At 46.7% G+C, this 20,234-nt stretch overlaps 1 long non-coding RNA gene across 1 annotated transcript in view; it reads left to right on the top strand.

Annotated features, from left to right (window-relative positions):
- Positions 1-14,277, top strand: part of LOC115093087 — a 100,491-nt gene extending 86,214 nt beyond the window's left edge. The window contains exon 3 of the long non-coding RNA XR_003857166.1: positions 14,179-14,277. This is a non-coding gene — a long non-coding RNA (uncharacterized LOC115093087). The remainder of the gene's footprint in view (positions 1-14,178) is intronic.
- The last annotated feature ends 5,957 nt before the right edge of the window (positions 14,278-20,234 follow it).

Below are 20,234 nucleotides of genomic sequence, written 5' to 3'. Positions count from 1 at the left end.
CAAGGCAAACAGTCTAACCAAGTACTTTTGGTCTGTTCTATAAGTAGCCGCAATCAGGTTTTTAATAACCCATTTTATCTCTCTACGAGACGGTTGCTCTGGAGCCTGTAAACTGCTGCTCTGCGGTGGTGGCATCCCAGTAATTGCGTAATAGCATCTACTAATTTGTTGACAAAGTGGGTGCCGTTGTGGATAACGATACAGTGTGGAAATCCATGCCGTGGAATGATTTCTTGACATAGCACTTTTGCCATAGCGTCACTGGTCTCATTTCTGCAAGGAAAGGCTTCTATCCAGTGCGAGTATCTGTCAACACAAACCAAAAGTTATCGACGACAACGTTCTCTGGTTCCCATATCGGTGAAATCACAGTGCCATTCTATACCTGGACCTTGTGGTCGTGGGATATGTCCAGGGTTGATAAAGAGGCCCTCTTCGTGGGATGTTACCGGTACAAATGTGGCACATTTGTAAAGTTTCATGGCATATGGTATAAATTTTCAGGTTCCACCATGCGGACAGTAGTTCTTCTATAAGCTGTGTGGCGGGCCTATGGGCAGGTGGGTGTAAGCTGGAGGCGATATATTTAATTGCTGTCAGGGGTAAGCATGGCTTTCCTGATGGATGAGTACACAGGAAACAGTCCTCACTGGGGTGGCTGATAGGCGTGGCCCCAGCATGTAACCATTCTTCCATCTCAGCACCAGTTGCTTCTTGCTGAAACTGGTAAGCAGTTCGTATGGGGGAGGGAACATCATCTTCTGGGTACCACAAGGGCGTTTCCTCGTCTTCTCGGAATGGACCATGAAGGTGGGTTTCTTGTGCTGTTGCCTTTGCTCTGGAACGGGTGGTGACCATGATACGGTATGGGCTAGGCGTACTATCTCTTTGTCGTTGTCTGAGGTCTTGGAGTTCTCTGTCGACTAAATGATTAGAGGGCCTCCCAGGATGATGTTGGCTTCTGGTGACCCTTGACCCAGGTTATAGTGACGTGTTCTCCTCTGTCGCTAAATTCTTCTAAGGATGTAACTAGTTTGCCATATTTTCACACTGTTGAGGGAGGCACCTGTACTCATTATCATCCCTCTCTTTTTCCATTTGTGTCGGTGCTGGTGTAATGAGGAAAAGATGTAATGTGAGTCTGTGAAGATAGCCACAGGGACTAACTGAGAACGGTGTTCCAGTAAATGGGCCAAGACCCATGTTACAGCAATTAACTCTCCTTCTTGTACACTTGTGTCGGGGGGCAAGGAAAACACGTGTTTCTCCACTTCCTTGTCAGATTGTGGCAAAAGATGGAGAACAGCAAAACCAGTGGCAGTCAGGAGTGTCCCTCCAGGGTCTGTAAACCAGTATTCACCGGTTTCTAAGGGGGTGGCAAACAAGTGAATGTCATCCAGCTCAGGGATTTGCCAGGTACAAGTATGTAGTTGAACATCAAAAGGATCCGTAGCAGACAGTATTTTATCCAGGGAAGGAGCGGTAGCAGGGACTGTCTTGCCCCATGGTTGTAGAGAGGTAGCAGAGGAGGTCAAGATGGTAGCGGAGGAGTTGTGAGAAGCAGTCAGTCATTTGAGAAGGGGTAAGAAGGAAACTTACATCATGGAGAGTATGGAGAATCACCGTGGCATAAGGGATATAGTGATCCAATTTTTCTCGCATTGCGGCGCAATCACCTATTCCCCTTTCACAGGGTAGTCATTCCTAGTTCAACAGGGGAGAATTTACCGGAAAGGAAAATAACAGCTTCCATTTGATCCTGTATACCAACAGCAGACCAAGTGTGGTGGCCAGCGATAACCCAGAGATGCAAGGACTGGGTATGCTGGTAGGCGAGTAAAGTATTGGCTTGCATAGCTTCAGTGATAAGGGTTTTCAGGCGGAACGTGTCTCGGGCAGTAAAATGTACGGGCTGGGAACCTTTCCCTTGTCCCTGTGTGTAAGTATACAGGAAAAGGGCCTTTTCACTTAAGGCTAGAATCCATAAACGACAGAAATTGAGCAAACCCAGTACTGCTCGGGTCTGGGTAATCGTGAGGGGTGGAACTGGAAGGGACACTAAGGATCGCACGAGGTCTTCATTGATGGAACGCACTCCGCTCTTCAGATGGATACCTAAGAAAGAAACGGAGGTTTGAGCCAAGAGAAATTTGCGGCGGTTGAACTTATATCCCAGATGATACAAAGTTGTTAAAAGTTGGACAGAAAGCTGTATGCAGAGATCCTCGTCCATAGCCGTAAGTAGTAGGTAATCGATGCATTGGCAGAGGCTAGCATTGGCAGGTAAGGTTGCCTCAAACAGTTCCAAGTCTTTGCGTAGTTGGGTGCTAAAAATTGTTGGGCTGTTGTGAAAGCCCTGCGAAAGACATGTCCATTGGAAGCTATGGGGTCCAAACTGGAAGGACATCAATGGACGGCAAGAGGGATCAAGAGGGATGCAAAAGAATGCGTTAGATAGGTCAGTGCATGTTTTAAATTGATGGACCGGTGTGCAATGTAGAAGGGTTACCGGTTTAGGGACATTGGGATAGATAGGTATAGTTAGATCATTCAGCAGTCGCAAATCTTGGACGAGTCACCATCTCCCATTCTTTTTCTTTATTGAGAACAGAGGGGTATTAAAGGGGGAATCGCTGGTTTCTAGGACACCTGCGGCGAACAGACCTTGGATCTCTTTTTCGATAGAGAGGAGAGCGTCAGAGGGCAGGGGGTATTGGTCTTGTTGGGGGCCAATATTGTCGTCCTTGAGACAAATGCGGTGGATGCGTACTGAGTGAGAGAAACCAAATTCGCTTTCACCAACTATGGACCACAAGTCTTTGGGAATTGAAGCCAGCGCAGAAGTACGCTGATTGGTAAAGTGATCAAGAATTGCCATGATTAAGGATGGGTTAGCATGGGAGAAGTTCAACTGGACTTGGAATTTCGTAAGTAGGTCTCTTTCTAAAAGATTGACAGGGCAGTTTGGGGCGTAGACGAAACGACCATCATGTTGTTTGTCTCCACACTGCAGGGTACAAATCTGGGTATATCGTAAAAGGGTAGGGATGCCTGAGAGACAGTAACAGGCTGTGAATCGAGTAATAGAGAAACAGAAGGGGGTAGACAGCGAAGGACAGAAATGGAAGCTCCCGTGTCTACTAGGAACCGCACGGAATGTCTACCGTTCAATTTGAGTTCAAGGGTGGGCTCATGGGAGTCGGCGGGAATGGTGATCGGTGTGATAAGGGGAGCTGGAGTTCGGCATCATTGGGGGGGGGGGGGGGGATGTTGACTTCTCGGACCTGTCCATGTGTGAGGGTTGAAAGTTGGGTATTGGGATTGTCCTCTAGGGCGACCATCAGGGTATTGGCTCTCCGGGTTAGGAGCAGAGGGACAATCTCTGGCATAATGGCTGAACTGTCCACATTGATAACATTGTAGTCCAGGCCCCCTCCTCTGAGGTGTAGGCCAATCGGGGGGCATAATCCTGATGTTCCCAATCACGAGGCCTTTGATCACGATTCCAAGTTTGTGCTGGATGGCGCTGTACTGATCTTCCCCTAGTTCCACGAAAAGAACCACAAGAAACAGGAGCTTGAAAGAAACAGGAGTCCTCATCAGGGGTGGGGGTAGCAGTGGTATCTGCTAAACTTTGCTTGGGGGTTTCTTTAATAATGAGCTCACTTGCCTTTGGGTTTTAACAAAATCCTCTTGGGACTTATCTCTAGCATCTAGGAATTTCTGAACGTGGTGCAGGATATTACTATGCATAAGACCCCATGTCATGTTTTGCAAACCTACGACATTTCCCAAAGCTTGGTGAACCTTATCTGATAAGGTTTGGACGAACATGTGACAAAACATGGGTAGAGAGTTGGCATCACAGTATGATCTACCCATTTCCAGGTTGAATAGGTCTTGATAATTATGCAAGTAGGCGTCAAACGGGGTGAGCTTTGGGTCCCATCGGGCAGAGGTCAGTTTAGAGAAGTACCATTGTTGTGGGAATAAATGATGAGTGTCCCACGTAGCAGAGCGGTGGGAGTTAAACGAATCTCCATCATGGTCCTGGGTTAACAGTACGGACGAACGCTGGACCCGGGGTCCAGACAGCAGATTGATCTAAGCCAGGGGTTTGGGCAAAAAGGCTCGTCATATCACCAACGGCGAGCTGCATACCCATGGTCAGATTTTCAAATTTGAGATCCAGGCATTGGCACCTCGGGAAATAGAGGGAATGTTAGAAAGAATGGAGTGTAGATCGGTAAAAGACCAAGGTAAGTATGACTGGATGGGGGTGCCTCTCGCAGTACGTGCCTTGGTTAAAATGGGGAGAACCACAGCAGGGGTAGGAGAAGGAGCCCCTGTCACGACTTCTGTGGTAGGCGGGGTACTGGCCTTTGTATTTTTCCCACACTTTCAATCCTTTTTCCATGTAAAAAAAATATATGGTTTTTTTACATGGGAAAAATAAAAAAAAGTAAGACCGCTCTTGTTCAGCTACGAAGTTGCCAGGATTCAGTATCGACGGAGACGATAAAATGGTAATGTTCTGTCCTGTGGCAGAGGCAGCAACGAATGCCGAGGGGCTGTCATAAATCGGTTCCCTTAAGGCGGCATGCTCAGCGACGTATCGCCGTAGGACTGAGGCCATTTGTGGACTCAGGGCCTCTGTCCAGCCAGACAAGTAGTCAAGCCAGGGAAAAATAAAAAAGTAAGATCGCTCTTGTCAAGCTACGAAGTCGCCAGGAGTCAGTATCGACGGAGACGATAAAGGGGTAACATTCAGTCCTTTGGCAGAGGCAGCAACGAATGCCAAGGGGCTGTCATAAATCGTTCCCTTAAGGCGGCACGCTCAGCGACGTATTGCCGTAGGACTGAGGCCATACGAGCCTGTGCTGTAGTGGGTGGTATAGGCGTCAAGGTGGGTGGATCCCCAAACGTCAGCTGATCAAACTAGTCATCGGGAAGGGTGGAGCCACTGGGATGGGCGGCTGAGGGTTCTCTGTAGTCTGCAGAAACCGGAGTATAATGCAGGGTACCATGGACGGAAATGAGGCCTCCTTCGTTGTCTGAAAGCGGCGGTGCTATGGGGATCGGGGCAGACACTGTAGCAGCATTAGTATTGATAGTAATCACAGTCTGCAGCATAGATGAAGGAGGTGGCAAGGCATGGTCTGGGACCAAGGGGGTATAACCAACGGCCATCATAGGAGCAGAATGACTGCCCCAGCCCTGACACACTTGAGAGGTGTGGTCAGGGCCGGGGCAGTCGCAACAGCAGGGTGTATGGGTGTAAGCTTGAGGACATATCATAAGGGGGTGGAGCACCAAGTGGAGCGGCAGCGATGGTGGGAGGGGCAGGGGGCGTCATTTCAGGTGCCGGGAGAGGAGCAAGAAGAACCGGAAGAGGAGCAGGAAGCGGATAGGCTCTGCCATCTTCGTCCTTCGGCAAAGAGGGGGTCCCAACTTCAATAAATGATTTAATCAAAACAAACCAGCTGTGAACTTGTCTGTGTTCTTGCAGCTTATCAGCATTGGAAGCATACTTATTCTCAATATATTCTTTCAAGCGAGACAGCAAAACGGTGTCGAACGAGCCGTGTGCGGGTCAGGCGAGAAAAGCATCTCCCACCGCCCACATGACCCATTTAAGGTGACAAGACCTAATCAGTTTCTCATTTGGACGGAAAAATGCAAGCACTCGAGCAAGCGGCGCTTCACAGGGACCCGCATCCGAAAAGGTGGGAACATTTTGCGAGCCAAATCTAGAAAACATAATAATCTTAGAAAACTGCAAACGAGGCAGGAAAAGCATGAGCTAAGGTACGGAAAAATCTACTCTTATATATACATATATTGCAACAATGACAACAGGGACCCTTTTATGAGAAAGGGACCTAGGGCCTTACCTGATCCGACGTCTCGGACGAGGCCAACAAAAGCTGGATCAGGCACCGGGAAGGGTTCACGGTCCCAGACAAAGCACCGCACACGCGTGCTTAAGGACACTGTTTACCAACGCCAGTCGCGCTCGAAGCACCTGGTACTAGTTGGTAGCGGTAGGCGGCCGCCGCACGCCAGATACTGGAGACGGAACTCCCGCGGAGGCTTGCTCAGGGCTTCCAGCGGATCTGAGTCTAGGCACCGGAATGTTTGAAACCTCGGACAAGAAAGACCAATAAAGACCAGCTCTAAAAGTCAGACAGAAAAGTTTAATATAAAGAAAGGCTTGGTTTCTTTAGGAGCAGCAAGCGTTACAAGCAAGCGGGGTAAGCTCAAACTTTCTCACTGAGTTATCGTGCGTGCACAGCTATCACCAGGTGTCTGCGTTTCCCCCGCCCCTTATCCCATGTCCAATTATTAAATTTTTGTATGCACTTGTCCTGTGACTAGTGGTGTTCGCACTGCTCCTCATGCTGCCTGTGACGTACGCGGAAGCTGGTTTCTCTTCTTTGTTTAAGTTTCGTTTTCCTTGTTCTGATGTCTCTCATTGCTTCATCATTCATACAGAGCTCTGGGTCCCTCGCCATCTGGCGATAACTGTCCTTGGTCTCCGCCCTCGGGACCACTCTGGGGGTCTCCTCTTCTCGTAAGTCAGAGGAACCTTTGCAGCTTGGTTGTGGCAGGATCGCTCCAGAAGAGCAGCAGCGCCACAAACAGGCCGGGCTCTGCATCTATTTTGGAGCCTTGGGGCACCACCTTTCTAATGCCCCATCTGGCCAGGAAACTCCACAGCCTAGGGCCGGCAGGGGCCTTGACCCTAGGCGCTGCTAATCCTGCCCTCCAGTTGTCTCTGCCCGCAACCCTGCCCTGGGACTCCAATTCACTTCCTACCCTGGCCCTGGTTGACTCCGGGGCAGGAGGGAACTTCTTGATGAAGCAACTCGTGCTCCATCTAAAACTCCCCACCAGGACTATTGAAACTCCTCTGTGAGTGGCCTCAATTCAGGGTGATCCGCTCCCTGGTTGGGTCATGCAGGTTACTGCACTTATCGTCATGAGGATTGGTGCCCTTCATGTGGAGGAGATTGAATTTTATCTCCTAGATAAATCCATCCAAAGGCCAAGTGGAACGCACGAATCGTTCCCTCAAGACCTTCCTGTGGGCTTATGCCAATGCCCAACGGGATACTTGGTCCCAGCTCCTACCCTGGGCAGATTTTTCGCACAATTCCCACCACTGTGAATCCACAAAGGTTTCCCCCTTTTCCATTGTCTACGGTAGAAAACCACAGCCACTTCTGCCGATGCCGCTCTCTGTCCCCTCTCCCGCAGCTCAGGCCATCTCAGAAGCCATCCTTGCGGTTTGGTCCCCGCCTCTAAGATTATCGAAAAGGCGGCTGAATACGCCAAGAGGACCTTTAACACCCACCAAAGACCTGTTCCTGAGTACCAACCAGGCAACAAGGTGTGGCCACGTCAACCTAAGGCTCCCATTTGAATGCCTAGCGCCCATATTCATCGGCCCTTTCCCGTCAGACGAGTCGGTCCAGTGACCTACCAACTCCGCCTTCCTCCATCGCTGGGCATACACAGGACTTTCCACATCTCCCTCTTGAAGCCCTTAGGCCTACCCGCAATATCCCAGAGCCCCCCCTCCGAGACAGATACCACCTACCAGGTGTGAGAAGTGCTAGATGTTCGCAAAAGAGGCCATAGGTGGGAGTACCTCCTCTCCTGGGAGGGGTGCGGACCAGAAGAAAATTCCTGGGTGCCTGCCGTCAACATCCTTGATAAGGACCTTCTGAAGTTCTTCCTTGCTACCTATCCCAGGAAACCCATACTTCCTGGAGGGAGCATTAAGGGGTTGAGGGGTACTGTTACGAATTTGGGCCAAGGAGGCCTTAGACCAGGCCCTCCTTCTGTCCGATGCTGGGCCTCGAATTCGGTCCCTCCTGCTGACTCGGCAGTCGGCAGCTCTGTGCGGCTGCGCCACAGCTGCATGCTCCTGTCCCTCCGGTGTGGTGGAGAGTTCCCCTCCAGCGGCCCGCGCCTCTTCCCCTCCGGCGGTGCCTGCTGCCATGCGGCCACTGCCACCGCCATACTCTTTGTCCTGCTCTAGGCACGCACCAAGACTTAAAGATGCCGTGGCGGCAAAAGCTCCTGTGGCCCGCTCTAATGACTTCAGTGGCTCAGAGTATTTCAGGCAAGCTCTGCCAGTCAGAGCTCGCCCTGGCAACAGGTAGCCTCGCTTGTCCTAGCATAGTTCCTGAGTTGCCATGTTCCTGATCTTGAGTTCCTGCCTTTGTTCCAGTTTGTTCCTGAGTTCATGCCTTTGTTCCAGTTTGTTCCTGATCCTGAGTTCCACCTTTCTCCTCCGGCCCTCCCTTAGTTCTCCTCTGCCTTGTCTCCTCGGATGGACTTTGGCCTGTCGCTTGGACCAGCCCTGGCTACAACTTTGCCGCCTGCCTCTGCCCCTTGGACCGACCAGACTACGACTTTGCTGCCTGCCTCTGACCCTTGGACCGGACCAGACTATGACTTCGCCACCTGCCTCTGATTCTCGCACTGGACCAGACTTCTCCTGTTGTCTATTGTGGCTTCTGGACTGAGGCTTCATTGCTCCTTGTCTCACTCCTCACCTGGCCGCTCCCGGATCATCCACGCAGAGGCCCGCCTAAGACCAGCCAGCCCCGGCACCCAAGGGCTCAAACTGTGGGTAATATGGGCTGGTATTGGCAAAGCCCCTGTTTGCCTCTGCTTCCTGTCTGGCCTCTATTTCATACGGTGGGGACCTGTGGGGGTCCTCACTCACAGGTAGCGCTAACCTCACCTCAGGCCAAGGGTCCAGCTCTGCAACAACGAACAGACGAGAGAGGGAGCAATTTTAGATTTAATTCTCGGTGGAGCGCAGGATTTGGTGAGAGAGGTAACTGGTGGGGCTGCTTGGCAATACTGATCATAATATGATCAAATTTGAATTAATAACTGGAAGGGGTACAGTAAATAAATCCAAGTCTATAGCACTAAACTTTCAAAAAGGAAACTTTGATAAAATGAGAAAAATAGTTAAAAAAAAATAAAAAATAAAAAATTTGAAAGGAGCAGCTACAAACCAAAAAGTGTGCAGCAGGCATGGGCATTGTTAAAAAAAACCCCAAAAACCATCCTAGAAACACAGTCCATATGTATTTCTTGCATTAAGAAAGGTGGAAGGAAAGTCAAGCGATTGCAGCATAGCGAAAAAGTGAGGTGAAAGAGGCTATTTTAGATAAAAGATCTTCATTCAAAAATTGGAAGAAGGATCCATTAGAAGAAAATAGGATAAAGCATATGCATTGGCATGTTAAATGTAAGACATTGATAAGACAGGCTAAGAGAGAATTTGAAAAGATGTTGGCCGTAGGGGCAAAAACTACCTAAAATTCTTTAAAAATATATCTGAAGCAGAAAGCCTGCGAGGGAGTCGCTTGAACCGTTAGATCAGGGGTCGGGAACCCATGGCTCGCGAGCCAGATATGGCTCTTTTGAGGGCTGCATCTGGCTTGCAGACAAGTGTCGCCACACTTTCCCGCTGACCCAGCTGCTCCCCGGTCCTCCTCCGCCCGGGCTTAAAATGCTGTCAGCCCGGGCGGAACGCGGCAGGACAGCTGGAGTCAGCGGCACCGGCGTGCTCTCTTCTTCCCGCACTCTCTCTCCCCCGCGGGAACTCGCGGCAGCAGCAGCAGCCGCCTCCCAACGCTAACCTCTTCATTTTCAGCCCTCGCGGAGGCAGAGTCCTATCGGCCGCGGTTGAAGCTCTTCATTTTCCTCCGAGCCGTGCTGCAGTCTTCTTTTCTTCGGGCCGATGCCGAGCGCACTAGCGTGGCCTCTTCTTGCCGCGCACGCACCCGATACTCTCCACTTCCTCTTCCAGGCCGCGGAGGGGGGGGGGGGGCTGTGTGTGTGTGTGAGTGAGAGATTGCATGTATGTGAATGATTGAGAGCCTGTAAATGTGAAAGAGAGTATGTCTGTGATTGAGAGCCTGCCTGTGAGAGAGAGAGAGCATGAATGTAAGTTTACCATTGGGAACCTGTATGTGTAAGTTTGTGATTGAAAACCTGTTTGTGTGAAAGAGTATGTGTGTATGATTGAGATCCTTTGTGTGTGAGAGAAATCATGTGTATGTATGATTAAGAGCCTGTGTGTATAAGTAAGAGAGAGATCATGTGTGTCTGTGTGTGATTGAGAGCTGGTTTAGGTGATGGAGCATGTGAGTATGTGATTGAGAGCCTGTGTTTAAATGAGAGAGAGAGACCATGTGTGTCTGTGTGTGATTGAGAGCTGATTTAGGTGAGGGAGCATGTGAGTATGTGATTGAGAGCCTGTGTGTAAATGAGAGAAAGAGAGGACATGTTTGTAAGCATGTGAAAGAGAGTCTGTGTGTGAGAGAAAAAGACAGCATGTATTTATGTGATTGAAAGCCTGTGTGTGTGTGTGTAAGCGTGAAAAGATAGACAGCATGTGTGTAAATGTGTAATTAAGAGCCTATATAAGTGAGAGAGAAAAAACATGTGTATATGTGAGTGACTGAGAGCATGTGTGTATAGGTGTGTAATTGAGAGCCAGTGTGAGAGAAAGCGCTGGTATGTGACTGAGAGAGGAGAAAGTTCCAAGCAAACCACCCCTCCTCCTGCTAATTCAGAACAATCTCAGGACACCTGGATATCAAACGTTCCCAGGTATGCAGAGCAAAAAAATGTTTGTATCCTTATTATTTTTCATTACTGGGTCTTTGTGTCTGCTATTTTGAAATATTTTGTTGGTATCTGGAAATGTTTTATATGAGTTTTTAATTATTGGATATTCCACTCATCAGCTGTTTCGAAATATGTTCTTTTTGTTAGTACAGTTTTACTGCTGATGATTTTATATTTCTTGATTTGTTTTATAAGGATGGGTGATGTTTCTTTTCCTTTGTTACACTGCATACAGAGACTCTGGCTTGTTGCAGTTTCCATTTCAGTTTTTTCTGCATGCTTCTTGTTATGCGTTTTGGTCTCTTTATTCTATGTTAAGTGAGGGACAGCACATGATTCAGGTGAGATTTTCTGCTGGCGTGTAGTTTCTGTGTAGGACTCTATAGCAGCCTGACTTGGTCCGTTTTCCTAATAGGAGATGTATTGGTGTCTTAAGGCCTGGTGTAATATTTTCAGAGACTTATTGTACTTTAAAAGTGTGATCTTACATAAAATGCACACATTTACTTGTATTTAGTTTTAAACATATTGTATGGCTCTCATGGAATTACATTTTAAAATATGTGGCGTTTATAGCTCTCTCAGCCAAAAAGGTTCCTGACCCCTGCGTTAGATGATCGAAGGGTTAAAGGGGCACTTAGGGAAGATAAGGCCATCACAGAAAGATTAAACAATTTCTTTGCTTCGGTGTTTACTGAAGAGGATATTGGGGAGATACCCGTTCCAGAGATGGTTTTCAAGGGTGATGATTCAGAGGAACTGAATCAAATCACAGTGAACCTGGAAGATGTGGTAGGCCAGATTGACAAACTGAAGAGCAGTAAATCACCTGGACCGGATGGTATTCACCACAGGGTTCTGAAAGAACTTAAAAATGAAATTTCATGCCTATTTCAGTTAATTTGTAACCTATCATTAAAATAATCTTTTATATCTGAAGATTGGAAGATGGCCAATGTAATCCCTATATTTAAAAAGGGATCCAGGGGTGATCCGGGAAACTATAGATCAGTGTGGGTGACTTCAGTGCCTGGAAAAATCGTGGAAACTGATATAAAGAATAAAATCACAAAACATTTAGATAGTCATGGTTTAATGGGACACAACCATCATGGATTTATGCAAGTAAAGTCTTGTTTCATAAATCTCCTACTTTTGGAAGTGTTGAATAAACATGTGGACAAAGGTGAACCAGTAGATGTGGTGTATTTGGATTTTAAGAAGGCCTTTGAAAGTCCCGCATGAGAGGCTTCTAAGAAAACCTAAAAGTCATGGAATAGGAGGCAATGTCTTTTTGTGGATTATAAACTGGTTAAAAGACAGGCAATAGAGAGTAGGATTAAATGGTCAGTTTTTACAGTGGTAAAAAGTAAACAGTGGAGTTCCTCATGGATCTGTACTTGGACCGGTGCTTTTTAATATATTTATAAATGATCTGGAAAGGGGTATGATGAGTGACGTGATCAAATTTGCGGATGACACAAATTATGCAGAGTAGTTAAATCTCAAGTGGATTGTGATAAATTGCAGGACGACATTGCAAGACTAGAAGATTGTGCTTCTTATTGGCAGATGAAATTTAACGTGTTCAAGTGCAAAGTGATGAATATAGGTAAAAATAACCCTCGCTATAATTATTCAGTGTTAGGTTAGGAGTTATCAACCAGGAAAGAGTTCTAGGCATCATAGTTTAATAAAAATCCTTGTTTATTGTAACTTCTTTTTTCCTTGCACTTGTTACAGTTCGTACTGTTTATACTCAGGTTATAATTCTGTACGTTATAATTTATTGCTCACCCCCTGTTCTATGTAAACCGACATGATACGACCAACCGTGAATGCTGGTATAGAAAAGCACAAATAAAAATAAAATAAAATAGTGGACAATACATTGAAACTGACGGCTCAGTGAGCTGTGGCAATCAAAATAGCAAATAGAATGTTAGGAATTATTAAGAAGGGCATGTAAAATAAATCTGTGGATGTCATAATGACTGTATCGCTCCATGGTGAGACTGCATCTTGAATACTGTGTGCAATTCTGGTTGCTGCATCTCACAAAAAGATATAGTTGCACTGGAGAAAGTGCAGAGAAGGGTGACCAAAATAAGTGGCATGGCATGGCTGCCCTATGCGGTAAGGCTAAGGAAGTTTGACTGTTCAATTTGGAGAAGAGACGACTGGGGGGGGGGGGGGTATGATAGAAGTCGACAACATCATCAAAGGACTTGAATAAGTGAATGTAATTCTCTTGGTTACTTATTTTACCGTTTCATATTTATGTACCGCCACATTTATTCACATAGGCTTATTTATTTACTCTGCTATACTATTACATTAATTGGATGAAATGTAAATATTGCATTGTTCAACCTCTCCCCTCTTCCAGTTCCAAGTTAATTTTCCCTGTTTTATTGTAACTTTCTCACACCCTGTAATTGATTCACTGTATTTAAAGTTCACAGTTTTATTGGGAATATTGTTTATTACGTTACGCTATGCTTTACACACATTGTTATTTGTAAACCGGGTTGATGTGATGCCTGTCATGAAACTCGGTATAACAAAAATAATAAATAAATAAATAAATAAATAAATGAATGTCTGTAATTTCATTTTTTAATTCTTTCAACACTCTAGAATGTATACTATCTGGTTCAAATGTTTGCTACTCTTTAGTTTATCAATTTTGCTGCCATATATCTTCTAGGTTTACTGACTTTTGTTTCATTTCCTCTGAATCATCACCTTTAAATATAATTTCTGGCATGTGTGTCTTCTTTATATTTTTCTCAGTAACAATCTTTGATAAGGACTTGTTTAAGCCATATACCTTAATAGTAATGTTCACCTTAGACCCAGATAGAGACCCATTGTGAGGAACTTTTTCTTCATTATCGGGACAGAATATTTCCAGATGTAGCAAAGTTGACTCAAAGGAGAAGAAAATAGTTCTTGCTAATGTCAGAGCAACCTGCAATTTGGAGCTACTTTTTTTCTCAAATTAGCTCAAATTTCCATGCAGGCATTTAAGTTTAATAACATCTCCAGTCCTATGGGAAATCCTTCCAAATAAGATTGTGGTCACTATGTATTTTTTTTCTTCCTCTCTAAATTTTTTTCTTGGGATAATGGTATTGGGTCCACTAATACTGTGGGCTTGAAGGTGTGGAGACTCTATATTGTTTTTCTTTTTACTGCACTTTTTACTGCACTTGCTTGAAGGTGTGGAGACTCTATATTGTTTTTCTTTTTACTGCACTTGTCTGAGTACTGCTTAAAATAGCTGCACAAGTATTTTCCTGGAATTTATTATAAATTAATAGTTTAATTACTGAAAATCACGGAGAGAAATTGATCCAGTCTCCTTGTTTAACCCCTGTATTTACCCATGAGGATTCTGATTAAGCCTTTGAAAATTTAACTTTAGTGGTATAGTAAACCCTGTGCTTTACTGTGATTTACTCATTGTTTTTATAACTTTTTGATATGTCATATTAAATTTTTTTTTAGATGGTGTCATTTCTTCTGCTACACAGCTGCAAGACCAAAGCAAATTACCCAGAAAAGTCATCAGTGAGATCAGCATGAGGCCTATAGAGAGGAAAGAAATGAAAGGTAATACTTTTGCCAGTTTTGTTTTAATTAATGGATAATGCATAAAAGCAAGTTTGCTTACCGTAAATGGTGTTTCCGAAGATAGGATGAATTAGCCATGCTGTCATGGGAACTGTCAGTCAGGCCCAGGAGGCGGAGCTTCCTTAGTGATGTCAGAGCTTTGCTCTAAGGCTGCGCGTGGTTTCCCGTGCTGCTAACGACTCTCCTCAGTCTGTGATAAAGCAAACGTGATCATAGAGTTGATGTCGACTGTCTGGGAGGTGAGTGGGTCAGCATGGCTAATTCATCCTGCTATCTACGGAAACACCGTTTACAGTAAGCAAACTTGCTTTTTCCTGTCGATAGCAGGGCTGAATTAGCTGAATTAGCCATGCCCTCATGGGAGTCCTAAGCTCCCAGCACGCTGACGAACAGGTCATAGGTATTGTCTTATACAGCATGATGTTCATTCGGTGACAGTCGACCTCTTGGAGTCTGTGGACAATGACTGCAGCAGGATTGTACCAAACTTTGCATCGTCCGTTGACTGTTGGTCAAGACAGCAATGTGAAGTGAACGTGCCATTAGGTTCGGTAACATAGTTTTTTAATCAATGCTAGATGTTAAATGAGTGTGATCACTATTCTGTCCAGGTCAATTCTATAGCAGTTTGACTCCTATGAACTGTATCGTTTGTGTCGGACATAAGGTGGACATCTGATAGTTGATGATTAATCCCAACTTGTCCAGGCACTGAATTGTGATTTGGAGATTTTGTCGAAGCGTGTCCGGGCTGGCGGCTACCAACAGCCAATCGTCGAGATAAGGAAAGATCATGATTTGGTGGAGGAATGCCATCACCACTACCATGCATTTGGTGAACACCCTGGGCGCTGTGGACAGGCCAAAGGGTAGGACCTTGTATTGGAAGGATTGGCCATGGACTTGGAAAGACAGGTATCGCCAGGAGGACAGATGCATAGGAATATGGGTGTATGCATCCTTGAGATCGATGGAGTACATCCAGGCTCGGGATTGGATCAAGGGTAGCAGAGATTTGAGAGAGATCTAATTTGAACTTTTTCTTGACAATGAACTTGTTTAGTTTTCAGAGGTTCAGAATTGGACGAAGGTCCCCGGATTTCTTGGAATTAGGAAATAGGGGGAGTGGAATACTGTGCAATGTTCCATTGGAGGAATGGTGCAGATTGCCTGTTGTAATAATGTCGCTACCTCTTGTGCTAGACTGTTTTGATGTGGTCTGGACCCCTTCATTACTGTATGGGGAAGCGGAGGGGGAGAGTGGAAGTGAATTCTGTACCCCTGTCGAACAATGTCTAGTATCCATTGGTCGGTTGTGATATTTTCCCATTCCCGGATTTGCTAGTACCCGTTGCGGCGGTGGCGGGACAACACTCAAAAAGATGGATTAGTCTTGGCCGGGGCGGCAGGCTGCTGCGTTTGTGGGCATTGGCCCTGGGGTCGTCTTTGTCAGTTTTTGTTCTGTTGATTCGGTGGACGGGCAGCTGGCTGATAAGGCGGGGGACGGTAGGAGGCATATGGCCGATAAGTGCGGTGTTGGAAGGTTTGTCTGTGCGGTATATCTGCGTGGTGCAGAGTAGGATTGTGGAGTGGCCAACAATTGTACTTCCTTTAGTTGGGCTACCGTTTCCTGGAAACGGGTCCCAAACAAATTGTCTCCTTTGCACGGTAAATTAGCCAATTGTTCGTGGACATCTTTTCTAATGGAACTTGCCCGCAGCCACACAATACGCCGTGCTGCAATGGCCGCCATGGAGGCGCGCAAGGAGATCTCAAAACTTTCATAGACCGTGTGCAACAAATGGCGAATGCCGTCCTCCAGGTCTTGAACATGATTTGTGTCCCCAATGGGATGGACAGGGTCTGAGCTGTCCTCCTTCTGTTGCACACTCTCGTAGATGTATTGGATGATATATAATTGGTGATGGTTAATGCGGGCGGCCAACATTGACGCCTGGAATGTGCGCTTTGCAAATTCATCTAGTGAATGAAGATCCCTGCCCGGAGGGGTAGCGGAGTGTAATTTGGATTTTCGAGCTCTCGCCATCACCGATTCAACTACCAAGGATGCATGGGGTAGTTGCTGTGCTGAGTAGTAAGGTGATTTTTGTACCTTATACTTGAGATCGGTCTTCCTCGAAACTGGTGGGAGTTAAAAAGGGGTATCCCAGGAACGTTCCAGCACTGAGTTAAACATCCCATGTGGAGGGAGAGAGGTAGGCTCTGCTGGTAGATCAAAAATCTTTAATAGATCTAGAGTCACCAATCTCAGATCTGGCACCTTCTGGATGTGCAGGTTGAGGACTGAACCTATCTTTTCCAAAAATTTTGGATAGGTAAGGTCTTCCAGAGGAGAGTATGGTTCCTCCGGTTCGTCCCCAGGTTCTGAGGGGTATCCGGTTGAGCTGTCCGGTGATGTGGGCTGCTGGTCCGGTGACCCTGGGGTACAGGAACCTTGAGGTTGCGATGCCGGTGTCGGGGCTGGAGAGAGTGCCCGTGGAGATAGCAGTCGCCCATCCTGTGGAAATGAATGTAATTTTTGCAGGGATGAATCCATCGAAGGTTGTAGAGAATCCTTGTCTGTACTGGGCGATGAATTTCCCATCTGGTAAGAGGACTTCATGACTTCAAAGAATCCCGAGAGAGAAAGGTTAACGAAAGCGTCCTTCGTTGCTGCCGGCATCGGTGGTTTAGTTGGTACCGGTGGCCTGGCCGTTGGAATGGCTGCCTTGAGTATGTATGTATCTAGTTGAGTCTCCAGTCCGCGTGTGTGCATTCTTTCTTTCACCTTGCGTTTTTTCGCTAGGGATTCTTGTAGAACGTTACCCCTGGAGTGGCGTTTGGACGCCAATGATAGCCTGAGAACTCCGGAGCCGAGGAGGCCGGGGAGACTGACAACGAAGACAGATGAATATAATCCTCATCTGTTGGACCTGGACGAAGAGGCTGGTGACAAGGGTGTTAGGGTCAAGGGGGCATCCCTGGACCTTTTTGATACAGTAGCCAGTAGCACAAAACGAGATTTCTTCCGCGGTCCAGTATGTGCTGGTGTATACTGGCGATTTTTTGATGTTTTCTTTCTGGTTTCTGACGTTGGTGTCGAGGGCGGTACGACGTGCGTCGATGGCGCCGTAGTGTGCGTTTATTCGCTTTGGCACTTCGTTTCTGGACCGCATCGCGTCGCAACTGCGTCGTTTTCTTGCGCCGTGTCTTTGCGCCGTGATGGTGGCGTCAGAAGAGGGTGCGTCGGCCGACGCACCTGCGCCGTCATCTACGTCGTACGGGGAGACTCGGAAGATCCTGGTCTAGGTGTCGGCTCCTCCGGCACCGTAGGTTTTGTAACCTGCATCGCGTCCACCTGGCGCTGTGTCGATTGGACGTGCATCTTTGATTTCGGCGGTTGGATTGGTTGTCGGGTGTGTGTTACTACCCGCTTCAATGCATGCAGCTCCGGCCGGCATCTCTTTTCTACATGGGAGGAATCTCGACTCCCGGAGGCCAGGCTCTTACCTCCTGCTCGTTGCTTCGCAGTCTGAGGGTCCATGGAGGCCGCTCGATGCTGAGGAGCCGGTGCAGACGTACTGGGCCCCGGGGAAGAGTGGGCCTCCAGCGGGGCATAGGACTCTGTTCTCGAGGCCCGGAGACGCTCCATCATCTCCTTCCTCTGTCGGCGTGCCTTCAGTGACATCCGACCGCAATGGGGGTACGCCTCGAGCGGGTGGTCTGGTTCCAGACAACGGTAACAGTGGTCATGTCCATCTGTGATGGACATGACCTTCCCGCAGAGGCAGGATTTGAATCCGGAAGGCCGGGGAGCGTCCTTTTCTTTCATTTCTTCGGTTCTTCTTTCTGCTATTTGTTTTTTTGCTGAGGAGGTCTGAGGCTCCGCGTGCGATCCCGTGCGCGGAAAAACAGACTGAGGAGAGTCGTTAGCAGCGCGGGAAACCATGCGCAGCCTCAGAGCAAAGCTCTGACATCACTTAGGAAGCTCCGCCTCCTGGGCCTGACTGACAGTTCCCATGACAGCATGGCTAATTCAGCCCTGCTATAGACGAGAAAAGGCTTTTATAATTATTACAGATTTCTGAAGATAACTTTTCAAGGCACACAATGAGCAGAAGAGAGAAAAAGTCCTGACTTTTGGGCTCCATTGTGAGCAAAAAACCTAAGGGGCCCCACATGGATGCGTGGAAGTATAGCATGCTGCATATGCCCAGTTAATCACTAAATGATATTCTAATTCAGCAGTGAGCAAACGTTTTGACCCTTGCCCCCCCCCCCCTTTTCCATCCTTACAATTTGTTGGGCTCCACCCACCAAATTTGGTTTACATCGTGTATATACTATATATTTGGATGTTTGTGTGTGTGTGTGTATGTATATTAAAATCTCTCAATGATCAATCAGCTATTGAACTGTTTTCCAAATAGCAGGCAATCACGCTGCCAGCCAGAAGATCAAAATTCAAGTTTTGATTCTCTTCAGGTTGGTGAAAGGAGCAATCAGGGACACACAAACACAAAGAGAGGCAGATACCACACCACATCTAGATTGGCACTTCACAGAAATAACAGTACAAACTGCTTCCCCTGCCAGACACATTGTGAACTAATATAAAACCGTATAAAAAAAGACACACAAAATCTATTCAGCAAACTTATAATGTATCAGTAGTAACACCAAGAACTCAAACAAGACCCCTCGCTGTGAAAAAGCAGCACTGTATATATTACACTGGGTCCCAGAATACCAATACATCAATTACTGGGGAAACTAAACAAACCAGATTGCTATTGATCCCTACACAGACACTGCACGCTAGCAAAATGTCTCACCTTGGTAACTCAGAGCAGAGACAGACCCTTACCAAATATAGAATAAAAGATTACAAATTAGAACCAGCAATCTGCAGATAAAAACTGAAATGGAAACCCCAAGAAGCCAGACTCTTTGCTACAGTGTAACAATGGAAAACAGAACCACTTTTCTTCATAAAACAATAAAATCAAGAAACATGAAGTATTAATTATAATAGTAGAATCATACTAATAAAAGAATAAATATTTAAGACCATAGAAATTGCCATGCTGGGTCAGACCAAGGGTCCAACAAGTCCAGCACCCTATTTCCAACAGAGGCCAAACCAGGCCACAAGAACCTGGCAAGTACCCAAACACTAAGAAGATCCCATGCTAATGATGCCAGTAATAGCAGAGGCCATTCCCTAAATTAACTTGATTAATAGCAGTTAATGGACTTCTCCTCCAAGAACTTATCCAAACCTTTTTTAAACCCAGCTACACTAACTGCACTAACCACATCCTCTGGCAACAAATTCCAGAGCTTAATTGTGCATTGAGTGAAAAAGAATTTCCTTCAATTAGTCTTAAATGTTGTAAGGGCCCTTCGCCTATGCTCCGCCAATCTGCTGCTCGTCCCGGTCCCAAGATGCCTCTCACTTGAGTCACACCGCCTTCTCCACACTGTCCTGCCGTCCACCAGGCTGCCCAGGGCTTGGCTCAGCCCCGCTGCCCCCTATCAGGGCTTGATGTTTCTTTCAATGAGAGCACAAGGCCTAGCCCCCTCACTCCCAAGCAGTACAAAACAAAAGGTTGAAAGAAAAACAGTTTTTATCCCAGGACAAGCAGGATGCTAGTCCTCACATATGGGTGACATCATTGATGGAGCCCTATTGCGGAAAACTTTCTGTCAAAGTTTCTAGAAACTTTTGACTGGCACTCTGAGCATGCCCAGCATGCCAGGATATTCTCAGCCTCAGGGTCTCCTTTCAGTCTTCATTTTTTCGCACTGCTGTTGGCATCGCGGTGCAGGAGCCTATGTGAGTTTCTCACAGTTGTCTGAATAAAAATCAGATTTAAAAAGCATTTATTCTCTCCCATATCGGGGTCTCTCGTGTTACCACCGGCCAG

Source organism: Rhinatrema bivittatum, chromosome 5, assembly GCF_901001135.1.
Source record: "Rhinatrema bivittatum chromosome 5, aRhiBiv1.1, whole genome shotgun sequence".
Lineage (NCBI taxonomy): Eukaryota > Metazoa > Chordata > Amphibia > Gymnophiona > Rhinatrematidae > Rhinatrema > Rhinatrema bivittatum.
The sequence above is the reverse complement of the archived record's forward strand: the minus strand, read 5'-3'. Positions and strand labels throughout refer to the sequence as shown.